General features: G+C 44.7%; 1 protein-coding gene across 7 annotated transcripts in view; it reads right to left on the bottom strand.

The window, feature by feature from the left end:
- patj (PATJ crumbs cell polarity complex component) overlaps positions 1-22,284 on the bottom strand; it is a 184,424-nt gene that overhangs the window by 70,334 nt on the left and 91,806 nt on the right. The gene's annotated exons all lie outside the window — the stretch shown is intronic.

The following is a 22,284-nucleotide window of genomic DNA, read 5'->3' as shown; positions in this document are numbered from 1 at the left end:
CCACGGATCTCATTGGCAAATGATATTTCTTAGGAACCTGTTTTCAGTTCCTACCGCTTCCTCTGGATGTTACCCGTCTTTGGAATTTGGTTGAGGTTATTCATTTGTGCAATGAAGAAGTAGGCCATCTAGGAATTGAGAAACACTGTTGAGAGTTGCGTAAGATGTGAAAAGTAGCATGGTTTGTTATCTTCCTGTATTGAACACAGATAGACTTGATCGATTATTATTAGACTTGATCGATTATTAACGTATTAAAAATACCTAAAGTTGTATTACAAAAGTAGTTTGAAATATTTTGGCAAAGTTTTCAGGCAACTTGTGATGTTGCGTTTTTTGGAAGCTGTTTTTTTTCCTGGATCAAACACGTCAAATAAATGGACATTTGGATATATATGGACGGAATTAATCGAACAAAAGGACAAATTGTGATGTTTATGGGACATATTGGAGTGCCAACAAAAGAAGCTCGTCAAAGGTAATGCATGTTTTATATTTTATTTCTGCGTTTTGTGTACCGCCTGCAGGGTTGAAATATGCTACCCTCTATGTTTACTATTGGGCTATCATCAGATAATAGCTTCTTAAGCTTTCACCGAAAAGCCTTTTTAAAATCTGACATGTTGGCTGATTCACGAGTGTAGCTTTAATTGAGTATCTTACATGTGTGATTTAATGAAAGTAGATTTTATATCATTTTTTTTTATTTGCCGCGCTGCATTTTCCCTGTTTTTTGCCCAAGTGGGACGCAACCGTCCCCTATACCATAAGAAGTTTAATAACTGTTTTTCCTCATCAATCTACACACAATAACCCATCATGACAAGTGAAAACAGGTTTAGACATTTTTGAAAATGCATCAAAATAAACACCTCATTTACATAAGTACAAGAAGAACTCAAAATTGAGCTGTTTCTACAACTTGATTGGAGTCCACCTGTGGTAAATTCAATTGATTGGACATGATTTGGAAAGGTGCACACCTGTCTATATGAGGTCCCACAGTTGACAGTGCATGTCAGAGCAAAAACCAAGCCATGAGGTCAAAGGAATTGTCCGCGGAGCTCCGAAACAGGATTGTGTCGAGGCACAGATCTGGGGAAGGGTACCAAAACATTTCTGCAGCATTGAAGGTCCCCAAGGACAGAGGCCTCCATCATTTCTTAAATGGAAGACTCGTCCTAGAGCTAGCTGCCCGGCCAAACTGAGCAATCGGGGGAGAAGGGCCTTGGTCAGGGAGGTGGCCAAGAACCCGATGGTCACTCTGACAGAGCGCCAGAGTTCCTCTGTGGAGATGGGAGAACATTCCAGAAGGACAACCATCTCTAGTGGAGTGCTGCAATCAGGCCTTTATGGTAGAGTGGCCAGACAGATGCCTCTCCTCAGTAAAAGGCACGACAGCCCGCTTGGAGTTTGCCAAAAGACACCTAAAGGACTCTGACCATGAGAAACAAGACTGTCTGGTCTGATGAAACCAAGATTGAACTCTTTGGCCTGAATGTCAAGCGTCACATCTGGAGGAAACCTGGCACCACCCCTACGGAGAAGAATTGTGGTGGCAGCATCATGCTGTGGGGATGTTTTTCAATGGCAGGGAGACTAGTGAGGATAGAGGGAAAGATGAACGGAGATCCTTGATGAAAACCTGCTCCAGAGCGCTCAGGACCTCAGACTGGGGCGAAGGTTTTACCTTCCACCAGGACAACAACCCTAAGCCTGTATAAAACAATCGCCTCCACGTTTCCACGGTCGGATTTTTAAGCAAGGAAAATCATGCCTCATAATAATAAGTAAAACATTCAGGTTTCAAACAATCAAGTAAGTTTACAAAATGCATAATGCATCCAGCTCCCACTGTAAAGTGATGGGTGACGCGCTGATAACCTGCCTACCACTGTTTTTTCTCCTGGTCAATTTGGCCTGCAACAATTGAAATGAGCTTTTTTTATTGGCCTAAAGCAGGAATTACCGGCTAAGGAAACCCTGGCGTGCGCACAGACGCAGCAGTTATCTCCTGCAGAATGTCTCCCAGTGAAGCAGCAGCTCATTTCTAACCTATCCAGCTGACTCCAATTATCAACTAATCATCAAACTTTGATCGTTTGAAAGAGGTCTAGGCTTACAGGTCACTAACATGTGATTACTAGACGACTGAGGTAAAATCACCTCAAATAAATCCTCATTCAGAAGCCTTTCTCGCTAATGCTACATTAGCATGACAGCTAGCAGGGTGTCTCATTAAGAGGGCTACCTGGAGGGATAGCGCTGCATGCTAAATTAGCATAGCGTTATATTAGAGCAGAGCAGGTCTCACTATGAAAGCTCATTCAGACATTTTGCATGACAACAGCCCTTGATTATGTAGCTGAACCGTTGTTGCCTTGGCAAACAGTCTCTCCTCTCTATTCACAATACGGCAGAAATTGAGTACAGTGTGTATATTCCACACAGTCACATGCGCCGAATACAACAGGTGTAGTAGACCTTACAGTGAAATGCTTACTTACGAGCCCCTAACCAACAGTGCAGTTACAAAAAATACAGATAAGAATAAGAGATAAAAGTAATTAAAGAGCAGCAAGACAAAAAACAGGGGGGTACTGATACAGAGTCAGTGTGCGGGAAGCACTGGTTATTTGAGATAGTATGTACATGTAGGTAGAGTTATTAAAGTGACTAAGCATAGATGACAAGAGTAGCAGGGGTGAAAAGAGTGGGGGCACGGCAAATAGTCTGGGTAGCCATTTGACTAGATGTTCAGGAGTCTTACGGCTTGGGGGTAGAAGCTGTTTAGATGCCTCTTGGACCTGGACATGGCGCTCCGGTACCGCTTGCCGTGCGGTAGCAGAGAGAGCAGTCTATGACTAGGGTGGCTGGAGTCTTTGACAATTTTTAGGGCCTTCCTCTGACACCGCCTGGTATAGAGGTCCTGGATGGCAGGAAGCATGGCCCCAGTGATGTACTGGGCCATACGCACAACCCTCTGTAGTGCCTTGCGGTTGGAGGTCGAGCAGTTCCCATACCAGGCAGTGATGCAACCAATGGAGCAGCTGTAGAACCTTAAGGATCTGAGGACCCATGCCAAATCTTTTCAGTCTCCTGAGGGGGAATAGGTTTTGTTGTGCCCTCTTCACAACTGTCTTGGTGTGCTTGGACAATGTTAGTTTGTTGGTGATGCGGACGCCAAGGAACTTGAAGCTCTCAACCTGCTCCACTCTAGCCCCGTCGATGAGAATGGGGGCGTGATTGGTACTCCTTTTCCTGTAGTCCACAATCATCTCCTTTGTCTTGATCACATTGAGGGAGAGGTTGTTGTCCTGGCACCACGGCCTTGTGGAGCTCTTTGCCAGTCTGTTTTTTTTTTTTTACCCCTTTTTCTCCCCAATTTGGTGACAGTTTTGTCCCATTGTTGCAACTCCCAAACAGACTCAGGAGAGGCGAAGGTCAAGAGCCAAATGTCATCGGAGACATGACCCTGCCAAACCGCACACTGCTTCTTGACACATTGTTCTCTTAACCCGGAAGCCAGCCGCACCAATGAATCGGAGGAAACGCCTTACAACTGGCAACCGTATCAGCGTGCATTAGCCCGGCCCGCCACAAGGAGTTGCTCGATAGCGATGGGACAAGGACATCCCGGCCGGCCAAACCCTCCCCTAACCCGGACGACACTGGGCCAATTGTGCACCGCCGCATCTGGTCGCGGCTGGGTCTGCAATGACGTGTCAAGCAGTGCCTTAGAACTCTGCGCCACTCGGGAGGTCCCGTCGCTTTTATTTTTGCTTTTGATGTTGTTCAGGTGGGTGGGACTAATGCAACGACATCTTAAAAGAAAAGGAAAACCTCCACACTTCTGCTTTTGATATACTACATCAAGGAAGAATGGGCAACCTTGTGGCTACCCCAGGACGACAGCTGAGAAACACTGGTCTAAATAACTTACAAAGATGCTCTATGCCTCCAATAAGCATAGCCCACAGTAGTACGGTAAGTGAACTGTAGTGTCTAATCCTTAAGAGGCAGACTTGCATGCTGTGGTGTGGTTCTCATTGTCCTCCGTAGCTCTACTACCATCCAACAGAGAGGATTAATGCTTATTTCTATTAAAGAGCTTCACTGCTGCATCCTAGAAACTAATGCTCCAGTTAGGAGAACACTCTATCCTGTTGAAGACAGCTTGGTAGTCGAAACGTTGCTTTTCAATTGTCGCATCGGAGCGCCCAGAGTGGAGGAGAGTGCTAAGCACGGCTCAAGTGCATAAAGCCGCTCTGATAAAGCTTTTAACGGAACGTTTAGGGGGATTTTGCGGGACAATTAACGGGAAACATCTAATGTCGTTCCCAGACACTTCCTCCCCAATAGGCTGGGGACAACCATCTTTGATTATGTTCAGCAAACACTGCTATTTGTACAGAGTACACGGCCTATCTAACCATCTACAGCCTAGCTGTTCCCTAGTTGTCCTTGCTGCACCGTCACTGCAGCACCCACTGGGTTGTCACCATCTGACCATGCTAGAAAGGAAGGAAAATCAGCACACCAGGTCGCTGTTGAAAAGGACAGAGAACTGCATTTCCCCCCCCCAACACCAATAAGAATGTTCAACCACCAACCCCGAACCAGATAACATATAGACAACGTAAATATATATGGCTCTGGCAATACTATGGGAATGCATCCCAAATAGCAGCCTATCCCCTTATATAGTGTACTGCTTTTGACCGGGATCCTATTTCACATAATATCGTGTACCCCTTATGACCAGGGCCCTGGTAAAATTGAGTGCACTACAAAGGGAATAGGGTGTCATTTGCGATGCAAACAGAGGCTGGCAGACACCAGAGCCCTAAACAGACAAAGTCATGTAAATATATGGCGCACAGTCTAGCACTCCATAGTGGGGTTTTAATGTGCTGTAAGTCAACGCTGACAGAGTGATTCCTCCAAGATGAATGTGTGTGTCTGTGCTCCCTCCAACATAAATGAGTGCTGCAGCATCAACAGGGGGGGAAGCCAAGTCCATCTAACCTAGTGATCAGTGGTAGACTGATCATCATGTACTGTATAAACCTCCCAATAACAGTGCATTGTGTGGGGGCGTAAGGAAGTGGGAAGGGAAAGGATGGTACGGGGTGGGGGGGACACAGAGAGAGACAGGCAGGTAAACAGGTACACATACACACAGAAAAGCTGCACACACACACACACAAATAGGCTGACTAATACACAAACTTATGGACAGGACACACACACACACACACACACACACACACCCAGGCTGCCAAGCACAAATTGTCCCAAAACACAATTCAATTTTCTTCCTCTTATCTGAGTCACGTGCACACACACACACACACACACCTTTCAACACGCTGATGGAAAAAAACTCAACGTAAGTGCCTTCTCTTGTGATGTAAGAATTCACACGTGTCTGCCTCTGACCCTCACTGGTTAGAATCAGTTTCAGACAAGGATAAAACTCGCTAGGCTAAACGATCTCTACCAGAAGGTCATGTGTGTATGTAACACCAGGGTAAGGACAAATGTTAATCTGAGAGAGTTGTCCAACTCCCACTTGTTTCTACTGAGCTCAATGTCATAACCCTGCAAGGGTGATGCTTCAACAGGGGAGAGGGGCGGATCGAGAGAGAGAGAGCTACCGAGAGAGCGAGCGATCAAATGAGAGAACGAACCGGAGAGATCTTAATAGGAGAGTAAAACAAGCGGAGAGGGGACAGAGATGAAAGGGTATCAAAGTCTCACCAGGGCAGTCTGAAGTAGGCAGAAAGAAACAGACGGACAGAGACGACGCTGGCCTGGGTGACTCTTGGCTATTTTCCGAGTGGTCGCACGGGTGATGAAGTGGGCTTCATGTCTGCATATTGCAGTCTACAGACGTACGCACATCAATCCCCTGGACACCCTCGCTCTACTCCTTAATCGCCCTATAGTACTGCACAGTGGAAGGCTTAAAATTGCCCTCAGAGCACACTGAGTACACAAGGACACCAAAACACACACACACACACACACACACTAGAAACCCACGTATACAAATTAGGGGATGGCTTCACATGAGACCGGCATTGACAGCCCGCACACACTCTTATGCATAAACGCACAGACTTTCTTCATTCTACAAGCTTATTAAAAGACACTGACCTGGCACCATGGTCCATGCTTCACTCTCCCAGCAATCCGGAGCTTAACATCCCCTCATGCGTGTGTGTGTGTGTGTGTGTGTGTGTGTGTGTGTGCGCGCGAGCTTGTGCGTCCGTTGTCAGACGCGCAGCATTGGGCGGCAGCGCTGCCTTGAGCCAGGCTGAGCAGGCATGCTGAAATACGGTGAGCTGCGGAGAACACACGGACAGAGGAGAAGAAAGAGAGAGAGAGAGGAGAGCGACTGCTTGCCAGCCAGCTCCTATGCCGAATGCACCAGCACGCTAACAAGCTTCAGCAGCCCCCCCCCCCTTCTCTTCCTTAACGCCATCTGATCTCACAGCTACAGAAGATGGAACAAAACGAGTCTTATCTCTCCCACACGCTCCATAAAGAATAATTAGCCCGTATTTTACTCTAATCTTGCCCTCGCCACTTGTCTCTACCGCTCTCCCTGAGCATGTGGTTGGGCTGATTGGATTCAGTGTATGTATATATATATGTGTCAGAATTTGTGTGCCTGCGTGTGGCTGTCACTGCTGGTCTCTATTTATAAATGTGGGTTTCGATTGTGTGTGTGTGTGTGTGTGAGCTTGCATGTGTGTGAAACAGTGTGTGTTGGGAGAGTGTGTCTACGTGTGTGTTGTGTGTGAGGGAGAGAGAAAGAAGGGGGCTTTCGCTGCAGTAGAGAGAAGGGAGGTTGGCGGGGGTGGGGTGACAAGGAAAACTGGTGATTGAGGTTGATCTGCACCACTGCTCTAGCTGGCAGATCCAGGGCTGTGTGTGTGTGGCACCGTTTACCACAGAGACTCACACACAAACTGCTCATTAGGCAAGAGTAAGGGGAATTATGTGTGGGGTGGGGATGATGGTTTCATTACAATCCATTTTGCACATTATGATGGCTTATTGATCAGTCACTTCACAATGACAGCCCAGTCCACACACTGAACACACACCTCTCACTCACTGTCAAACAGTTATTCAGAGCCTAAGGGCTAAGTCATGTGACATGAACATGTTAAGGAGATGAAGATACAAATAGATAACACCCCCCCCCCCCCAAATGACTCATAGCTACATCACACAGGCCCGAAAACACTCTTTTCCATTATCTGATATCAGAACACACTCAATTACCCGAGGTTACAGTCTGCTGCAGCATCCTAGACATGCACGAAACCCCAGGCACACACACACACACACACACACACACACACACACCAGTAGACAGCATATCATCCTGTTTTCAATCAAGGAGCGGTTTATCAAAAGACACGCATGCTGACAGTCAAAATTGCCCTCAAATTAATGTTGGTTTGTGGGTTTTTTTCCAAATCGCCCACGACAACTCATTTGAGCGAACCCCACTTCAAGAAAAAGATTGCTGAATGAAGTCATTTTGGGGAACTTTGTGATCGCTGCACTGCACTTCAATTAGCCAGTCATTCAGTTGAACAGCGATGCAGAATTACCAATCCACAGAGAGACAGGCTGTTTTAAAACACCCATTACTTTGCCTCCGGCCTGCGTACATAGCGGGACGAGTAATCAGCATCTCCCCATTAAATATACACTTCAATATGTCTCCGTATCAATACGTCAGTTCTCCAGGGGAAATACACGGAGGATTTAAAGGACGAAAGAAATGGAACAGGCCTACATTTATTTGGACTTTAGCCAGAAAAAAAGACAGTGTAAGAAGCCTTTGGCACAGAATGCCAAGGCAATCAGCACAGGAAATGTCACTCAATATGGCAACAAACACTACTTTCATCAAGCATTCTCTTGTTCCAAGGTGGTGTTAGCCACGGAATGAAACAGAATGCATTATGTTGCATCTCTATGCTCTTGCAAAATAAGGATTTAATAGAGTCAAAGGTTCACGCTCAGCTTTTGAATGGTTTTAGTCATGGCTCTCTGATACACAGACATTTATTATAGCTCTCTGTTAATCCAATGGCATCTGTAAACCAGGGGAGTTCCCAAGGGCTCTGTCGTGGTGGATCTGCTTTTCATCATGCATGCCTGGACTCATTGCTTGACAATTGTGCTTATTAAAACAGCACAATGGGAAAAGAGAATAGACAGAAAAGAAAACACACAAAAAAAACTCAGCATCAGAAATAGTCCAACTTCAATCTAGATTAGAAGATTAAAAAACCTAACATTTTGAAATATTCTAGGTTTCAATTTGAAATATATTTCAATTCTGGATTATTTTACAAAACTGGAAGGATTTCTTGAAACCCCATAGTAACATTATTGTTCATATTACAAGACCTGGAGAAAGTTTTAAAATTTCAAAAGACAACCAGGGGTTAGAACTGGTTCAGGGAACAGAACAGAAAACGAAAGTGATCTATAGTGTTCCGGAACAGAACCATGATTTTAAAAGCATGGGAACCGGTTAATAACTTTTATATTACACATTTTGTTTTTGTCCCACACAAAAACCCATCAAAGCACCCATGCAAAGCACTCGGTCACTCAGAAAAACATCTCCTTCCACTGTCTGCCTTGCCAGCTAGTTTAAGGCTAGTTAATTATACTATAGTTCTCACGTTTCACATTGGATTTGAATTCTGGTGCCGCTGCACACAAACTTGTTAACTAGCTCTGGTCCAGGGCGTTGAGCTAGCCACCGGCATTGAGAGCACTCTTGGACGTTCAAATTTACCTCCATATTAGCCTGCTCCTCCGTACGTATCTCGCTGGTATGTAACTACGTAATTCAGTGACGTAATGACAGGCCTACTACTAATATCGTAAAAACATTAGAATACACAGTGCTTCCAAGTCAAGCCTCCATGTTCATCCCTCTCTAAATCATACAGCACCGCATCTTGGACCCTTGTCCATCAAGCATGTAAACAACTAGCGGTCCATAGAAAGCTGCTCTAATCTGCACCGATTGGAAGAGTAATTGTAAAACTAACACCGATATGACAAGTTAAAAAAGGAACCGAAAGGAACGATATAAACCGGTACTTTTTTCTAGGTCGAATCGGATTAGAGCTTTATTATGCTGGTTGGAACAGTGGAACGGAACCCCAAAATAATTTGGTTCTGTTTAAAACAAAACCCATAGGAAAATGATTTTGGTTCCAACACCCGCTTTAAATATTTTGGAGCAGACAGTCAGGCATTTCATCGAATTTGCCTCAGTGGAAATGTAAAATGTCAAATATATGTTGATATTTGATCCAGACGTAGCAAGAGACAAGAGCTGGCAGACGGCACTTCATTAACTTTTAAAAGAACAATAAATTGCTTACCAAAAAAAATGTCTAGTAAAATCTGGGATGTTGCAAGTGCATCCAATTAACTTTGTGGTGACAATCATGTAGCCTTGGTGTTGGCTTAAAATGACTGCCAGGTGAAAATTTAACTTCACAAGTTACTATTCTGTTCACTCATATCCAAATAATGTTGACTCGTCATATACTCGTATTTGTGGCCAAAGCATAAAATTGGAGAATAGTAGAATAGAATAGTTCAAAACCCCCACCTCAAAGTAGTATCTAATACAAGTTTAAAAAAAAGAAATAAAAGAGACTTGCTATATCCTCATAGAACATGATATAATCTCCCTTAGAAGGGTGAGCTGGCCAATCAGCGGTCTAAATGAGGATGAGCTGGCCACTCAGCCCACACCATTCCAAGACAGAAAATATGCTTTTTAGCATAGTCCGTAAAAAAAATTGGGGACAGAAAACTATTTCACTCATATTGGAAGTAATTTTAGGTCATATTTCATAGAAATATGAACAGCTATTCACGTCAATCCAAAAAGGCTACTGACTGTCAAGTATCCAAACAATCCTCAGCATGATTTTCAGAAGAGTGACATTTTGGGAAAAGATAACTCAGAATTCTGTGAATGCCACTATAGATCCAAAAAGAATATGAAAGACAAAATGAATCAGAACCCAACAATATAGATTTCTGAACAAAATGAGGATGTAAAAATAGAACACCGAGGAGTAATGTTACTCTGCCCTACATCAACAACAAAAAAAGCATCCTAATGTAAGCTTCAGACTAAAGGAGCATGTTATTTGATTATTTGCCACCTTGGGAGATGAGAATTGCAAAGGCATCAGAGATGCATACAGTACGTCTCCTCAGTCAGGTTTTTCAACTAGCAGCACGGACGAGAGCACTGCAGACAAAACCAGAGGAGAGCAGAATGCAGTCCAGAAGGTTCTCCGAAGGTTGATCAAGGCTATTTCATGCCACTACAAATGGGGGGGGGGGGGGGGGGGGGGGGGGCTCAATTCCCCAGTAGTGTGTGTGTTTTTACGGTTTCCTTTCAGAAAGACAGAAGCAGTGAGAGAAAGAGAGCAAAAGAGACACGCGCACACGGCATGAAACTGTCGTTTAAACACAAGAGAAGAGGAAACGTCAGAGGGATCAGAGGGAGCAGTGACCATGAGGAGCCAGGCGCACACACTCCAATTACAGATAAATCATAATGGATGTGGTTATGACTACTCAAACCGCTGATGCATTGGAATTGGTATTAACAGTTTAAAAAATATTTAGAGAGTGGTCCTACAAAACCAGTGCATGCAAAAATAATTCAGACCCCTTTTTTACATTTTGTTAGAGGCTTATTCTGAAATGGATTAAATATTTTTTTCCATCAGTCGACACACAATACGCCATAATGACGAAGCGAAAAGAGGTTTAGAAATGTATTTGAAAAATACTTTATTTTACATCTGACAGAACTCTGGAGCTCTGTCAGAATGACCATCGGGTTCTAGGTCACCTTCCTGACGAAGGACCTTCTCTCCCGACTGCTCAGTTTGGCCGGGCGGCCATTCAGACCCTTTGCTATGAGCTCAGGTGCATCTGGTTTTCGTTGATCATCCTTGAGATGTTTCTACAACTTGATTGGAGTCCATCGGTGGTAAATTAAATTGATTGGACATGATTTGGAAAGGCACACACCTGTCTATATAATGTCCCACAGTTGAAAGTGCATGTCAGAGCAGAAACCAAGCTATGATGTCGAAAGAATTGTCTGTAGAGCTCCAAGACAGGATTGTGTCAAGCCACAAATCTGTGGAAGAGAACTAAAACATGTCTGCAGCATTGAAGGTCCCCAAGAACACAGCGGCCTCCATCATTCTTAAATGGAACAAGTTTGGAATCACCAAGACTCTTCCTAGAGCTGGCCGCCCAGTCAAACTGAGCAGTCGGGAGAGAAGGTCCTTCGTCAGGAAGGTGACCTAGAACCCGATGGTCATTCTGACAGAGCTCCAGAGTTCCTCTGTGGAGATGGGAGAACCTTCCAGAAGGACAACCATCTCCGCAGCACTCCACCAATCAAGCCTTTATGGTAGAGTGACCAGACAGAAGCTATGCCTCAGTAAAAGGCACATGACAGCACCTAAAGGACTTTGACCATGAGAAACAAGATTCTATGGTCTGAAGATTGAAATCTTTGGCCTGAATGCCAAGCGTCACGACTGGAGGAAACCTGGCACCATCCATACAGTGAAGCATGGTGGTGGCAGCAACATCATGCTTTGGGGATGTTTTTCAGAGGCAAGGACTGGGACACTAGTCAGGATCGAGGGAAAGATGAACCGAGCAAAGTACAGAGAGATCCTTGATGAAAACCTGCTCCAGAGCTCTCAGGAGCTTAGACTGGGGCAAAGGTTCACCTTCCAACAGGACAACAATCCTAAGCACACAGCCAAGACAAAGCAGGAGTTGCTTCGGGACAAGTCTCTGAATGTCCTTGAGTGGCCCAGCCAGGGCCCGGACTTGAACCCAATCGAACACCTCTGGAAAGACCTGAAAATAGCTGCACAGCGACATTCCCCATCCAACCTGACAGACCTTGAGAGGATCTGCAGAGAAGAATGGGAGAAACTCCCCAAATACAGGTGTGCCAAGCTTGTAGCATCATACCGAAGAAGACTCAAGGCTGTAATCGCTGCCAAAGGTGCTTCAACAAATAAAGGGTCTGAAAACATATGTTAATGTCATATGTTTATTTTTTTGTTATTTTTGGGTGGCAAAGTTTTTGCTATGTCTTTATGGGGTATTGTGTGTATAAGGCTGTAATGTAACAAAATGTGGAAAAAGTCAAGGGGCCTGAATACTTTCCAAATGCACTGTAAAGTACTCTTTTCCCCCTTTTGCAGCAACTGACAATTAGACATGGTCAAACCTAAAATAGGAAAGAGCACTAGCTATAAAACTCCAGTAAATTAACTCGAAACAATCTCAGGCAGGTGGCGACAGTGAGTGTAGACTGCAAATGTAGTCTTGTGCTGCATACGCTAACAAGAGAGCTGAATGTAGCCTGTGGTTGTCAGTACCGTCTCACAATGACCGATCCCACAGTCGCGGTCTCGTAAACTGCAATACCTCCTCTGGCTGCCTTGTGTCTGACGGATAGGTCCATAGATAATTGGGAATGTCTGAGTGTGTGTGTGTGTGTGAGTGTGCGATGCAAGCAAGGCTTCGGCCAAGGCTTTAAGAAGAACCGAGTGAGGACATTCAATAACAAAGTGGGAGAGGAAAGGAAACAAGCGAGCAGGAGAAGGGGAGAAGATGAAGAGAATCAGGAAGGTAAGATGGAGAATGAGGGATGGATGACTGAGGTAGGATAGGGAGAAGAGAGGAGACCTATTACAAGGACAATTGAATCAAAGTGCGTGTGCTTAGAATGGCATACAGTATATACCTAACTGAATTAAATATTTAAAAGGTTGAGACAGTATACTCGTGTGTGTTTGTGTGTCTACAGAACACTGCAGCCTCAGTCACTCGACAGGCTGTTATGTCCGATAATCAGTTAAGAGGAACACTATCATGACTCCAAAAGCCTGTTCCGCTCCATCACACTAACCCACTTCACCATACAAGCTGTGACAAAATGTCATTGTAGTCATAAATGACAGACAAAAGAATACAGAAAGGAGGTAGACATAACTGCACATGAAAGAGGGGGACTATTTGAGCCATGGATAAAAGGAGTGTGGGGGGAGGAAGGATAAAAGATTTCGATTTGAAAGTTGAGGGGCTCTTCAGAAGTGAAGGAGAACAGGAAAGAGAAAGAATAAAAATGATTTGACATTGAGTTTGAGGACAAGTATTCGTTTAAGGGTTTCACTTTCTCCATTCCATGTGTTGGCCCCGCAGGAAGCCATGCTATGTTCCTTCTCCTCTTATCCCCAATGCATCTGGGGCGTCTGCTCTGGATTTGACACTGGGGCCTGACAGCTGGCTGGAAATCCTGAGTTGCTAAAAAAGGGCATGTGGCGTCTCAGCAAGATGGCGCCGGCGAACATGGTCGCCCTCGCCTCGAGCTCCTATAAAAAACTTTGCAGGTTTCCATCCACCTGTGATGATGGCTTATACCTTCAGGTGTGTGTGTGTGTGTGTGTGTGTATGGCCAACTGGTCGTACGTGTGAATGCATTCGTGTGCGTTTTGAAGAAATGGAAGAAGTTGGATTACATGTGTGCTGGCAGGGGTTCTATTTTAAACCCAGTCGGTGGTGTCTGTGTCTGGGAGGATTCTACACAGCAGCAGAGCGCCAGCCTTGACCTGATTGTTGTGTCCCGGTTTATTCAGTTACACACCCAGAACTTTTCTCCCTTCCTGGCACATGCTTTCAGACAATCCTGTCTGCATCCCAAACGCCACTCCAGTCACTAAGTAGTGCACTGTTTGACCAGAGCCCTATGGGACACCCTATGGCCCAGGTCAATAGTAATGGACTACAGGGATGACATTTGGAACAAAGCCTCAGATCAAGGATAGAGTTAGATAGAAGAGGCAGTGCTGCAGCTCTCACTGCCGGTGAAAACAATTGAACCGGCAGAAACAGGGCCAGAGCATCAGGGAAGGGTTGTGGGCGAAAACAACAAACTGAGAAAATCAGAGTAAATCCTTGGTGACGCTCTTATTTCCCAAGCCCTTATCACAGTCAAGGCACACCTAATTTCATTTTTTTACATGTGTGAAAAAAACAAAAAAACGTAATATAATAGAACATTTGCCCGTGCGAAGTGATTCACATCTCGCATCTGGAACTGTTATTCCCAAACTGTGATAATTTGAAACAGGGCTCAATTTGGGGAGTTGTAACCCCGGTTCCCTTTTCAAATAGAAACGTTTGATTTAGTTTATTCTGCCTGTTCTTTGGAATTTTCAAAATGAATGAACAATTCCACATATGGTGATGAATTACGTCCACGACATCTGGTCAGTGAATAGGCCTAGGCTTTATGATGGATGAAAATACGCTCCATCTATATCAAAATGAATGTTTATGCACATTTTCAGTGTGGAACCTGTCTATGCTTGGGGGGTGGGGGGGCACTAAATGGCACTAGTAGTTCGCAAAGAGGCCTAAGTGGAAAATAGACGGGATGCAATTATCGCAAAACCGCAGCTCGTTGTTGGAGCACATACAGGGCCTTCAGAAAGTATTCACACCCCCTACTTTTTCCACATTTGATTGTGTTACAGCCTGAATATTAAATGGATTACATTTAGATTTTTTTGGGCACTGGCCTACACACAATACCACATAAATTCAAAGTGTAAATGTTTTTCAACATTTTTACAAAAATAAAAAGCTGAATAGTCTGAATAGTCAATAAGAATTCAATCCCTTTGTTATGGTAAGGCCAAATAAATTCAGGAGTAAAAATGTGCTTAACCAGTCACACAGTAAGTTGCATGGACTCACCGTGTGCAATAGTGTATCAACATTGAGTTTTCAATGACTACCTCATCTCTGTAAGGTCCCTCAGTCGAGTAGTGCATTTCAAACACAGATTCAACCACAAAGACCAGGGAGGTCTTTTCCAATGCCTCACAAAGAAGGGCAACTATTGGTAGATGGGAAAAAAAAGAAAAAAAAGACACTGAATATCCCTTTGAGCATGGTGAAGTTATTAATTACACTTTGGATGGTGTATCAATACACCCAGTCACTACAAAGACAGACGTCCTTCCTAACAGTTGCTGGAGAGGAAGTAAACCACTCAGGGATTTCACCATGAGGCCAATGGTGACTTTAAAACAGTTACAGTTTAATGGCTGTGGATGGATCAACAACATTGTAGTTACTCCATAATACTAACCTAGATGACAGAGTGAAAAGAAGGACGCCTGTACAGAATAAAAACACTCTAAAATAGTGCCTGTTTGCAACAAGACATTAAAGTAATACTTAAAAGAATATGGCAAAGGAAAAAAAGCATCCTGTACAAAGTGTTATGTGTTGGGCAAATCCAATACAACACATTACTGAGTACCACTCTTCATGTTTTCAAGCATAATGGTGGCTGTATCATGTTATGGTTATGCTTGTAATTGTTATGGACTGGGGAGTTTTTCCGGATAAATAACAAGCCTTATGGAGCGAAGCACAGGCAAAATCCTAGTGGAAAAACCTGGTTCAGTCTGCTTTCCACCATACACTGGGACATGAATTCACCTTTCAGCAGGACAAAACCTAAAACACAAGGCCAAATTGACACTGGAGTTGCTTATCAAGAAGACAGTGAATGTTCCTGAGTGGCCGAGTTACAGTTTTTACTTAAATCTACTTGAAAATCTAATGGCAAGACCTTAAAATGGTTGTCTACCAATGATGAACAAACAATTTGACAGAGCTTGAAGAATTTAAAAATAATAATGGGCATTTATGTGTTAAAACTGTCATCATTTGTCAAGGAACGTAGGTGCGTTTTTATAGGCGTAGAGAAAGCAGTCAGAACACAATTGAGTGACAGACACGGAGGGGAAAGGGAATTCAGGGGGAAGAACTGTGCGATGCTTAGCTTGGTTTCTTTTTTGTTGTGCCACGCAATGGCACATATACAAATGGAACACTAGAGTCAAAGCAAATTAACAGTCTTCAAGAAAGAAAAAACAACTTTGAGACAACATTTCACTTGGCCGTTCGGGCAGCCAAAGAAACATTCCACCAATCAGTAGAGTATTTAAAGATTGTTATTCTTTTTTTTTTATCTCTGGTTAAAGATCGGGTTTTGACGTCCATACGAGTACTCATGCACATCCCTAGTACTGTGTGTGTTGGGGAGAGTTTGTGGGTGCTTCAATATTTGCATCTGTAAGTGTGTGTGTGATCCTGAATTTGTTTGTACAAGGGGTGAGAACAAAGTGAAATGAGCGTAACGCAGTGATAAGCTGCGGTCTTTCAGGCTTACCGGTAGGGTGTGTGTGTGTGTGTGTATGTGTGTCAGTTATAGGGGTTGTGTGTGCTTGTCTAATGTGTGGGAGTGTGTGCGTGTATCTGTCATAACATGTGTGTCTGTCATTGAGTGTGTCTGTGTGCCCATGCGCATGGGTACTATATGCAGGGCCAAAGGTAGGGTGAGGTAGGCTGTGCCCATCAGTCTGGCATTACGTGGGTGAGGCTGGCACTGATCACAGCCAGGTGCCAGGGCACAGACAAATAAGAACCGGCACCCTGCCAGCCGGGTTGATGGATGAGAGCCGGCTGCCAGTCCACCCAGGGTAGCGGGCACTGCCAGGCCAATCAACCAAGCCTGGCACATACTGCAGCTCTGCCGTCAACTCCCATTTACACTGCAGTGTAATGACTGGACAAGCGTTAACACGCACGCACAAGCACTATCAACATGCATGCACACACAGACACACACACACAGTACTACCAATGCAACCTGGGTGTACAGTTGTCAATAGCATAGAGGTAGAAGGGTGCATCAAGGCCCTGGTCCCAGCAGAACATTTGCCCTGGTATTGTGGGTTTATTCTAGTATCCCGCTGGGTGAACTTGAGTGACAGTGAGCCTGCATGAGAACGACTGGGGAGTCTGCCTGCCTTCAATATTGACAGACGGGCAGCTATACAGTATTCTTCTCAGTCACTCTTCTCCCTTCCCATCCCGCTCTCCTCCTCCTGACACTGCTCGGCACTAGTGGAAAAGCATGTCGAGAGAGGACTGCCACTCAAAAAGCCAACCAAGCAGCATCCGTGGCCACTCGTGGAGAGAGTAGAGTGCGGCAGGTCTCCGAAGTAACGTCTGAATAAAACGTCTGTAGAGAAGCGCTTAATTTTTTTGTTTCGCAAGGCCTACAATGCACCCTTGACCAAAATATGTCTGTTGACCCCTTAGCTATTTTCACCACAAGGTTTAGACCAGGGTTGGGTTTCTGAAATCAAATGCATGCAAAAAGCTCATAAGGTGTCCAGAGACACCGGAGTATATACACATTTTATTTATAATAATCAATTTTTTGGCAAAGTATAGTCAATTGAAAATGTTCAAATGGCATAAGAGACTTTGGGCATTGTGTTGCAAACCACACATTTTATAATGCATTGCTCAAACTTTTTTTCTCTCTCCATAAAAGTGTAATTTGGTCTCTCAAGTTCATGCAAGGAGAACTTTCTTTGGGTTTCTAAGGGTTAATGACAAGACGTTAGATTGCTCTAAAGAAATGCCCCACATCAAGGAACGAGTATGATTTATTGCACAAATGGACATCAAGTAAATGGCCATGACAAATATGGTGAGATAGTTCTCTGCTCTCCTGACATATTGCTGCTTCAGCAACAGAGGTCATCGTGACTGATTGTCATGGCAACGCGACATAACAAATGGAGGACATCTCAACAGGAAGAGGGTAGGAGGGGAAGGTAAAAAGGGAGCTTGTTCACAAGGACACTGTTGTTGAATCTCACCTTAGCGGAGGTCAATCATTTTAAAATGGAGTCTGGAATCAATGCATTTGCATCAACAGGGCACCGATACAAGCAATTGTGGAACACCGAGGTAGATATAATCCCGGTCGATCCTTGTATTGTTGACTGGGTGGCCATGTGAACAAACCGGAATGATGAAGACTTTAAAAAGGCCTGTTAAATACTGAATACATTTATAGAGCCATTAAAAAAAAACATTCTGAGACGTGTTATTCGGCCTCCCGAGTGGCTCAGCGGTCTAAAGCGCTGCATCTCAGTGCTAGAAACATCACTACAGACCCTGGTTCAATTCCAGGCTGTATCACAAAAGGCCATGATTGAGAGTCCCATAGGGCGGTGCACAATTGGCCCAGTGTCGTCCGGGTTAAGGTTTGGCCGGGGTAAGCAGTCATTGTAATTAAGAATTTATTCTTAACTGGCTTGCCTAGTTAAATAAAAAATGTATCCTTACAACAGCCTTTGTAGGCTAAATGCAGAAATTCCTGTAAATGCATTCATAATTTTTTTTTTTTTTAAACTCACCTTTATTTAACCAGGTAGGCTATTTGAGAACAAGTTCTCATTTACAACGGCGACGTGGCCGAGATGATGATGTGCAAGTAGAACAACTGGTGTGCAAAAGAGCAAAAAAGTTAATAAAAACAATATGGGGATGAGGTAGGTAGTTGGATGGGCTGTGTACAGCTGCAGAGATCGGTAAGCTGCTCAGATAGCTGTTGCTTAAATTTAGTGATAGGTCTCCAACTTCAGCAATTTTTGCAATTCGTTCCAGTCCTTGGCAGCAGAGAACTGGAAGGCAGCCAAAGGAGGTGTTGGCTTTGGGGATGACCAGTGAAATATACGTGCTACGGCTGGGTGTTATGGTGACCGGTGAGCTGAGATAAGGTAGAGCTTTACCTAGCAAAGACTTATAGATGACCTGTAGCCAGTGGGTCTGGCGACGAATATGTAGCGAGGGCCAGCCGACAAGAGCATACAGGTCGCAGTGGTGGGTGGTATATGGGGCTTTGGTGATAAAACGGATGGTACTGTGATGGACTGCATCCAATTTGCTGAGTAGTGTTGGGAGGCTAATTTGTAAATGACATTGCTGAAGTCGAGGATCGGCAGGCAGCATGGTGAGTTTTACAAGGGTATTTTTGGCAGCGTGAGTGAAGGAGGCTTTGTTGCGAAATAGAAAGCCGATTCCATATTTAATTTTGGATTGGAGATGCTTAATATGAGTCTGGAAGGAGAGTTTACAGTCTAATCAGACACCTAGGCATTTGTAATTGTCCACATATTCTAAGTCAGAACCGTCCAAAGTAGTGATGCTCGTCGGGCGGGCACAGCATTCGGTTGAAGAGCATGCATTTAGTTTTACAAGCATTTAAGAGCAGTTGGAGGCCACGGAAGGAGTGTTGTATGGCATTGAAGCTCGTTTGGAGGTTTGTTAACAGTGTCCAAAGAAGGGCCACATGTATACAGAATGGTGTCGTCTGCGTAGAGGTGGATCAAGGAATCACCCTCAGCAAGAGCGACATCGATGATATATTCAGAGAAAAGAGTCGGCCCGAGAATTGAACGCTGTGGTACCCCAATAGAGACTGCCAGAGGTCCGGACAACAGGCCCTCCGATTTGACACACTGAACTCCATCTGAGAAGTAGTTGGTGAACCAGGCGAGGCAGTCATTTGAGAAACCGAGGCTGTTGAGTCTAATGATAAGAATACGGTGTTTGACAGAGTCGAAAGCCTTGGCCAGGTCAATGAAGACAGCTGCACAGTACTGTCTTTTATCGATGGTGGTTATGATATCGTTTAGGATCTTGAGCGTGGCTGAGGTGCACCCGTGACCAGCTCGGAAACCGGATTGCACAGCGGAGAAGGTACGGTGGGATTCTGTTTGTTAACTTGGCTTTCAAAGACTTTAGAAAGGCAGGGCAGGATGGATATAGGTCTGTAACAGTTTGGGTCTAGTGTGTCTCCCCTTTGAAGAGGGGGACGACCGCGGCAGCTTTCCAATCTTTAGGAATCTCGGACGATACGAAAGAGATGTTGAACAGACTGGTAATAGGGGTTGCAACATTGGACAATATAATTTTAGAAAGATTGTCTAGTCCAGCTGATTTGTACGGGTCCTGGTTTTGCAGCTCTTTCAGAACATCTGCTATCTGCATTTGGGTGAAGGAGAAGCTGGCGAGGCTTGGGCAAGTAGCTGCGGGTTGTGCGGAACGGTTGGCCGGGGTTGGGGTAGCAAGGAGGAAAGCATGGCCAGATAGAGAAATGTTTCTTGAAAATTATCAATTACTGTGGATTTATTGGTGGTGACAGTGTTTCCTAGCCTCAGTGCAGTGGGCAGCTGGGAGGAGGTGCTCTTATTCCCCATGGACTTTACAGTGTCCCAAAACTTTTTGGAGTTTGAGCTACAGGATGCAAATTTCTGCTTGAAAATGCTAGCCTTTGCGTTCCTGACTGACTGTGTATTGGTTCCTGACTTCCCTGAAAAGTTGCATATCACGGATCCTATTTGATGCTAGCGCGGTCCGCCACAGGATGTTTTTGTGCTGGTCAAGGGCAGTCAGGTCTGGAGTGAACCAAGGGCTATATCTGTTCTTAGTTCTACATTTTTTGAAAGGGGAATGCTTATTTAATAGGGTGAGGAAATTACTTTTAAATAATGACCAGGAATCCTCTACTGATGGGATGAGGTCAATATCCTTCCAGGACATCCGGGCCAGGTCGATTAGAAAGGCCTGCTCGCAGAAGTGTTTTATGGAGTGTTTGACCGAAGACCCATAGCGGATGCAGGCAATGAGGCAGTGGTCGCTGAGATCCTGATTGAAAACAGCAGAGGTGTATGGAGGGCAAGTTGGTCAGGATAATATCTATGAAGGTGCCCATGTTTACAGATTTAGGGTTGCAGCTGGTGGGTTCCTTGATAATTTGTGTGAGATTGAGGGCATCTAGTTTAGATTGTACAATTGCTCGGAGTGTTAGGCATATCCCAGTTTAGGTCACCTAACATAACGAACTCTGAAGATAGATGGGGGGCAATCAATTCACATATGGTGTCCAGGGCACAGCTTGGAGCTGGGGGGGGGGGGGGGGGGGTCTATAAACAGGCGGCAACAGTGAGAGACTTATTTCTGGAGAAATTAGAAGTGCGAACTGTTTGGGCATACACCTGGAAAGTATGACAGAACTTTGCAGGATCTCTATGCAGTAGATTGCAACTCCTTCCCCTTGGGCAGTTCTATCTTGATGGAAAATGTTGTAGTTGGGGATGGAAATCTCAGAATTTTTGGTGGCCTTCCGAAGCCAGGATTCAGACACGGCAAAGGACATCAGGGTTGGAGGAGTGTGCTAAAGATAACCTATAAGCCTACACAGGTTGTTTATGAAAAACCATTTGAAACAAAAGTAGTCCTTGACAAGAGCCAATACAAAACACTGCATGAGATAAAACCAACAAGTACGCAAATATCTAACAAGTAATCTCACAATTCCCCAACAACCACCTAATAGACGAATCTAAAAGGGGTGACTGAGAACATATAAATATATGGATGAGCGATGGCCGAGCAGCATTGGCAAGGTGCAATAGATAGTATAAAATACAGTATATACATATGAGTAATGTAAGATGTGTAAACATTAAAGTGACATTATTTAAAGTGACTAGTGATCCATTTAATAAATTGATGCTGTAGATGCCATGGAGGGCAGGTAGTTTGCCCCCGGTGATGCGTTGTGCAGTCTGCACCACCCTCTGGAGAGCCTTGCGGTTGAGGGCGTGCAGTTGCCGTACCAGGCTGTGATACAGCCCGACAGGATGCTCTCGATTGTGCATCTGTAAAAGTTCTTCAGGGTTTTGGGTGACAAGCAAAATCTAATTTATTTATATATCAGCTGATGTACGAAGGGCTATCTCAAAGTGCTGTACAGAAACCCAGCCTAAAGCCCCAAACAGCAAGCAATGCAGGTGCAAGCCAAATTTCTTCAGCCTCCTGAGGTTGAAGAGATGCTGTTGCGCCTTCTTCACCACACCGTCTGTGTGAGTGGACCACTTCAGTTGGTCTGTGATGTGTACGCCAAGGAACTTAAAACTTTCCACCTTCTCCACAGCTGTCCCTTCGATGTGGTTAGGGGGGGTTTAGTTGAGTGAGAGGTTGTTTTCCTGACACCACACTCCCAGTGCCCTCACCTCCTTCCTGTAGGCTGGCTGTCTCATCATGGTTGGTAATCAAGCCTACTGTTGTGTAGTCCGCAAACTTGATGATTGAGTTGGAGGCGTGCATGGCCAGGAATACAGGAGGGGGCGGAGCATGCACCCTTGTGGGGCCCCAGTGTTTAGGGTCAGCTAAGTGGAGATGTTATTTCCTACCTTCACCACCTGGGGGGCAGCC

The sequence above is a fragment of the Oncorhynchus kisutch genome, linkage group LG13 (assembly GCF_002021735.2).
Source record: "Oncorhynchus kisutch isolate 150728-3 linkage group LG13, Okis_V2, whole genome shotgun sequence".
NCBI lineage: Eukaryota > Metazoa > Chordata > Actinopteri > Salmoniformes > Salmonidae > Oncorhynchus > Oncorhynchus kisutch.
This window is presented reverse-complemented; position numbering and strand designations above follow the sequence as displayed.